We start from the raw sequence: 6,005 nt of genomic DNA, 5'->3' as shown, positions 1-6,005 counted from the left end.
GAGACCTTCTTGAAGTTGGACATGAGGTCTTGGCCTCTAAAGCTTCTCATGCTGGAAAAGGTCTCATAGGAGGAAATGGGACACAGCAGGGATGCAGAGCTCCCCAGAGGACAGGAGGATTGGTTAGTAGATGAATGGTGCTGCTGGAATAAACATCTCTTCCTAAAACCCAGGTCCTCAGTCAGTGGGTCCCATGTCTTCCACCACCACCTGGTACTGAGCATCTCAGTGCTGGCCACAAAGGAGGCAAAGGCTGCAGGGACGCCACATTGGATAATAGATGCAGATTGAAAAAACCCAAAACCTACTCTGCTTTTGGGGGCCACTTTGTTGGAGCCCGAAGAAGCTGCATTCTCCTTTCTCGCAGTGGGCTGAGCTTTGAGGCCACCTCTAGTGACAGAGGCTAGATGGAGGGGTGAAGAGGCTTGAGAGGGATGAGGAATCAGCATTTTAAGATAAATGCTCTGATAATGGTGGGAAAGCAGAAAGAAGCAGGTACTACTGCCTCCTCCAGGCCCCCATCACCTTCCTGACCTCCAAAGACATTACTCCTTACTGCTGCTCTCCTCCCATCTTTAAGCAAGGAGAGGAGGAAGACCAGGGGGAGGAAGGAGTGGGGGATGCAGCCTGGTTCAGGGCAGGCTCTCTGGACATTTGCAGAAAGCTCCCTGGCTGTCTAGGGCAGGCAGGGAGACCTTCCAAAGTCCCCCGAGACCTACCAGTAGCCAGTACCTCTTCCACTGGCTGGACTCTTCTTCTTCTTCCCCCTTCAACCAGAGTGGGTGTCTTTGTGCAGGGCGAGAGCCAGGCTGGGTGTGCTGGGAGAGCCTGGCAGGGGCAGACACTGTGCTGTGTGGTGCTTCTGACCCAAACCACACCCTTGGGGAGAAAAACCTCTGAAATGGGCCACTCCAGTCCATCCCTGGGTCCGGATGGGCACTGATGCAACATCATCTTCAGCGCCTATTTCCATGCAGAGCAAGGGCAGAGGCAGGTCTGTGAGGTCACCCCAAGGATGGGGACTTGGGAGCATCACCTGGAAAGGTCTCAGCCCTGGGGGGAGGTTTGGGCTCCCTGGGGGTCATTTCCCTTGTCTCAGAGCACACGAGGAGCCCTTCGGCTTTTCCAGCTCAGGTCGTGGCAGCTGATTGTCTCTCCTTCTCTTGTCTGCACTTGGGATTTGACTCACAGAGCTGGATAAAGCAAAAGAAATCCCAAAAAACCAAACCCAAAGCACGGCAAAGAGCCAGACCCCATGACAACTGGTGGGACAGGTGGGCACGCACGCCGAGGTCCCGTGCCCCAGATACCCTTACCCTGTTTGCCGGGCACGGGGCCACGCCATGTGCCCCGTCCTCCCTGGGGGTCCTGTGAGCAGCCCCTGCCTCCCCGCGTTGCTGCCACGGGATTTTCAGCATGAGGAAAGAAAGAAAAGAGGCAAAGGAAGAAACCGAGGGGATAAACAACGACTCTCCCATAGTTGCGCGAGTTGGAAAAAAACATGATCCATGCAGAAAAGTCCTCATCACCTGAAAACTCATGGACAAAAAAAGCACAGTTTGTCCCCTCCCGCTCCCACCCGACCACCCCTCCCCGAATAATTATTACATTACTTCAAGAAAGAGTATATTTTTTTCATGCATAAATCAAATTCTCATCTTGTCTTTTTTTTTTGTCTTTTTTTTTCTCTTCTTTAAATTACATTTGAACACAGAACACATATAATAAATACTCTTGTACGACATGACTCAGAGAAAAGTAACACATCTGAACGCAAAGGTATCATCATTATTAGTTTTTCTTTTTTTTTCTTTTTTTTTTTTAAAAGGACTTGTTTAAATATGAAATCTGTAAACTCCAAGGGTCCTTTTTTTAATCTTTCTCTCTCTCTTTCTCTCTCTCTTTCTCTCTCTTTTTTTTTTAAATCGTGAAACTATCCAGCTTTCATTTCCTTAACATTCAATATGTCTCCCATTGAACGCATCAAAGAAATAAGAACATGCCGTCTTCTGCAAAATTATAATTTAACAGTATAAAGCTTCAAGTCACAAATTCCAAAAACTAGCTAAGTAATTTTTTTTTATCACATAAACTATACATTAAATATTTTGAGGTATTTCAGAGAACATTGTCAAAGGCTTGTAAGGTCTGTGCTGGGTGGAAAAGAAGGCTTTCTCCTGCATAGAGAACGTCTTTGGTATCACAAGCCATGTGGGTATCGGGTAGGAGTGGGTTGGCGCGGCCACGGGGTCGGGCAAGATCTGGCCAAGGCAATAGTGTGGAGGGAAGAGGGGGGATGGGGAGGGGATGGGGTCAGGGATGCTCTGACCTGCTCTGTCAGTTTGCCCAGCGGGATGCAGGACCCTGCGGAGGTCCTGGCCGGGCTTGTTGTTACTAGGGGTGTTGGCCCTGGGCAAGTTTGGTCCAACTCAAAAGGAGACGCCTCGGCTGGAGCCTGAACCAAGTAGGTACAATTCAACCCAAGATTTCTCTAAACTAGACATTCTGGAGATTGCTGTGGAAGAGCATCTTCTCCGTTGGGTCCTCCTGTTGCCTTTTGTTAAAGCCGAGTGTTGGAGTGGGGTGGACCTGGCTGTGCCCATCACCCCCAGTGAACCAAAAATGCCCCTCTGGGGATTTGGAAACAGTTCCTGCTGAAAGGCTTCACAGCTCCAAACCATTCCCTAAAGAAGGGGTTTGGAGGAAGCCCAGGGTGAGGCTTTCTACTGATCCTATCTTTGTCTTTCCAGACAGAAATGCCAAGAACTTTCCCTGTGCTACCAAAAAGGGAAACCGAAGCCCAAGTCTGAGCTGAGCAAGGAAGAAACACCCCATGATGAAAACCACGTCTTCATCTTGTGGGCTTCTGTGGGGTCCCAGCACTGAGGGCTGGCAAAGGAGCAAGACCCTTCCCCAGGAGTGATGCCCCAAGAGAAGGGACCCAGACACCAGGTCAGTGCTCCAGGGGCAGGGGGGCTGGATGGAAGGACCTTGCGGACCACGCCAGGTTGGGGGACGCAGGGACATCCAAGAGGGGGGACCACTGGGGAACCAGCACCTTTCCTGCAGCGGGCGGCAAGGGGGATGCTTTCTCTTCAGTTAGGACAAGGGTTGGGTTTCTTTCCTTTATCCCAACACTCAAAGACTACAGAGTTGCCAGAATCCGTCCCTTTGGAGAGCTGAGGTAATAGTGAGTCTTTAGGATCAAAGCATTGGAGCAAAGAAATGGCCACACACCTTTGGTACAAGAAAAAGGCACTCATCTACCACGCTGCCATCCCGGAGTCGCTCGCTTGCCTTCTCCCTCGCTCTCTGGGGACTCGATGGGGCTGGGGGGGGCTAGGGGCAGCGAGGGGCTCTTGGCCGGGGTGGGGGGTCTCGGCCGGCCTGTCCGCGGGGAGCAGGGAAAGTGGCATTTCCAGCACAGACCAGACAAGGCAACAAAATCTTTGGTATCAGACGTGATTTTCAAATCACAAAAATTGAAAACTCAAGTGAGGTAGCCTTTATTCTCGGGTTCTCACTAGAAATGTCTTTGCATCCTTGAGGGCCTGTGGCATTTACTCTTTTTTTTTTTCTTTTCTTTTCTTTTTTTTTTCTTTTTCTTTCTTTTCCTTTTTTTCCCATTTTTTTTTTCTGTGTGTTTTTCACTTCCCAAACCAAGGCCCCCTTCCTGGCTTTTCAGCCCTTGAGTACTACTCGATGGGGTTCAGGAATCCACCACCATCGTCACCACATCACGACAAGACAAGAAGAAACAACGTTAGGGGAAAAAATCAGTGGCAGGGAGTGGGGTCGTGGGGGGATGAGATTCACTTTGCCGTTAGTTTTTGGGTTGTGGTTGGCAAAATACGCTGCGGCACCTGCCCCTTCCCGCTCCTTCACTCTCTCCATCCCTCCCTCTCGCCCTCTCTTTCCAGCAAAAAATTGGTTTAGTTTGGTGTGACCATGTCCAGTCTGACACCCCCAACCCCTCCACCGCCCACCTACCCCAGGAGCTCTTTGGTTAAAGACGTCCTCTAACCCCGCCGGTGACCGCGGCCAGTCAGGGCTTCATGTGCAGGGGTTTTTTTCTTTCTTTCATTCTTTTGTCCTTTCTTTCCTCTTTTTTTTTGGGGTGCTTTTTTTGGGTTTTTTTGGTGAACACATACACTTTTTTTTTTCCTTTTTTCCTTCTTTTCAACAAGGTGCCTTCCTGTTACACAACAGATCGCTCTCAAAGTAAAGTGAATCGAAGAAACCATAGCGCTAGAACACAGATGGTACTATTTTACCCGCATAAATTCAATAGTGTCCCTTTTCTTTTTTTGGTTGATGGTTGGTTTTGGAGGAATTTTTTTTTTCCCCAAGTGGTGGGGGAAAGAGGGGACCTTGCCTCCCCCTCCAACCCCAAGCCTCTCCCAGCCCTTCCCCATCCCTGGCGGCACCTCCTGCTCCTCCCGAAGACACCCCAGGCTGGCAAGGAGCCCGCGGGGCGGCTGGGATGAGGGCTGATTGTAAGGGTTTGGCCTCGTGATTGCTTTTTTATATGGCACAAGTCACCATCGAGAGCTCGGAGGAAACGATCATTTTGAAGCTAGTACCATTGCTCCAGAAATTCGCGTTTTAAGGCAGGTTGTTAATTGGCACAAAAAAAAAAAATCTGGCGTCTTTTTGGTAAGTTGCCGGTCTTTGCGTTGAGCTTGTTTGGTTGTGGTTTCTGTTGTTATTCCTTTTTTGGAGTTGTTTCTTTCCCTTTCAATCTCGTCGGGGAGATTTCCCCCTTCTCACACCCAGGGCTGGATTTCACCACCAGATCCCTCGGATTTTTCTTTTCCCACCGTACACCGATGTTAGTTCCCAGGAGGGAATTTTTTTTGTGGTTGTTTTTTGGTTTTGTAATTTCTTTGGTAACAGAGATGAAGAGGGGGTACGGGAGGGGGCAATAGTGTGTGTCGAGGGGTGGATGGGGCGAGACACAAAGCCAACAAATCTGCTTTGTCTGTGTACATTCCTCAACCGAAATGTGAACCAGAAATCCAGCAATGAATGGTGGAGCCAGTCACCAGGAAAGATCAGATCCTTCGCTCCAAGTCTCTCCTCCCGTCTCCTTTCAAATATTTATTATTTTTAAATACCCGATTTCTGTAGCTAAAATGTGCTTCTTTGACCTGCTTGGGCGCCAGGCGACGCGGTGCAGCCGTGGTCCCCCTCCGGCCGTGGCGTTGGGGGATGCTCGGGTGCATGGAGGCGGGAGGCCACGCCGAGGTGTCTCCTTTGCCATGGAGTTTCTCTGGGAGGGATCCGGGCATGGGTGCTCTCGTGGGTCGGGGTGCATGTGTGCATGAGGGGCTGGGGGTGTGAGTGCTCTTGGGGGTGTCCAGGGAAGAGGAGGGGTCAGAGGAAGATGCCCGTGGAGGAGACTGGGGCTACAGGAATGCCCTTGACCAGGTTTTCAAGACCTTCAAGGGAGAGAAATGCCTGTGTGTCAAAGGCAGAGAGGGGTCTGGCTGCCTTGGAGGGGGGAAAGTTTCGGCAGCCAGAGAGCTGGCAGGAGCCCGGTCACCCTCCAGGCACACAGGGAGCATTTTCCCTGCTCATCCCCCTTTGAACCACAGCGGGTTTGGCCCTGGTTCGGTGGGATTGTGCCAGCCCCATGACTCCACCTCTTGTAACTCCCCCACCCTTACCCCTCCACCGTGGGAGCCGTAAGGGTGGCTGTGGCAGAGATCACAACTGGTGGGGGTGTCAGGGGGTGCCCCTCTCCCCAAAGACCCTGGTGGGCATGAGAAGACAAAGTTCTGTAGTCCCCAAGGACCAGGGATGCTTCCAAACAGCACCTCACCCTCTCCCTCCATCCCACATCATCCCTTGCTCCACAGGGTTTTCCTCCAAGCCCTCCTGGGGACAGAGCTGACCTGGTTGCAAACCCTGTCCCTGCTCCATGAGCTGGGAGGACGTGGCAGCAGGATGTGGCATGAGGCCCACGTCCAGGGGTGACGCCCAGCTGAGGATTTGGGAGGCCA

The sequence above is a fragment of the Strix uralensis genome, chromosome 27, assembly GCF_047716275.1.
Source record: "Strix uralensis isolate ZFMK-TIS-50842 chromosome 27, bStrUra1, whole genome shotgun sequence".
In the NCBI taxonomy this organism is placed as follows: domain Eukaryota; kingdom Metazoa; phylum Chordata; class Aves; order Strigiformes; family Strigidae; genus Strix; species Strix uralensis.
The sequence above is the reverse complement of the archived record's forward strand: the minus strand, read 5'-3'. Positions refer to the sequence as shown.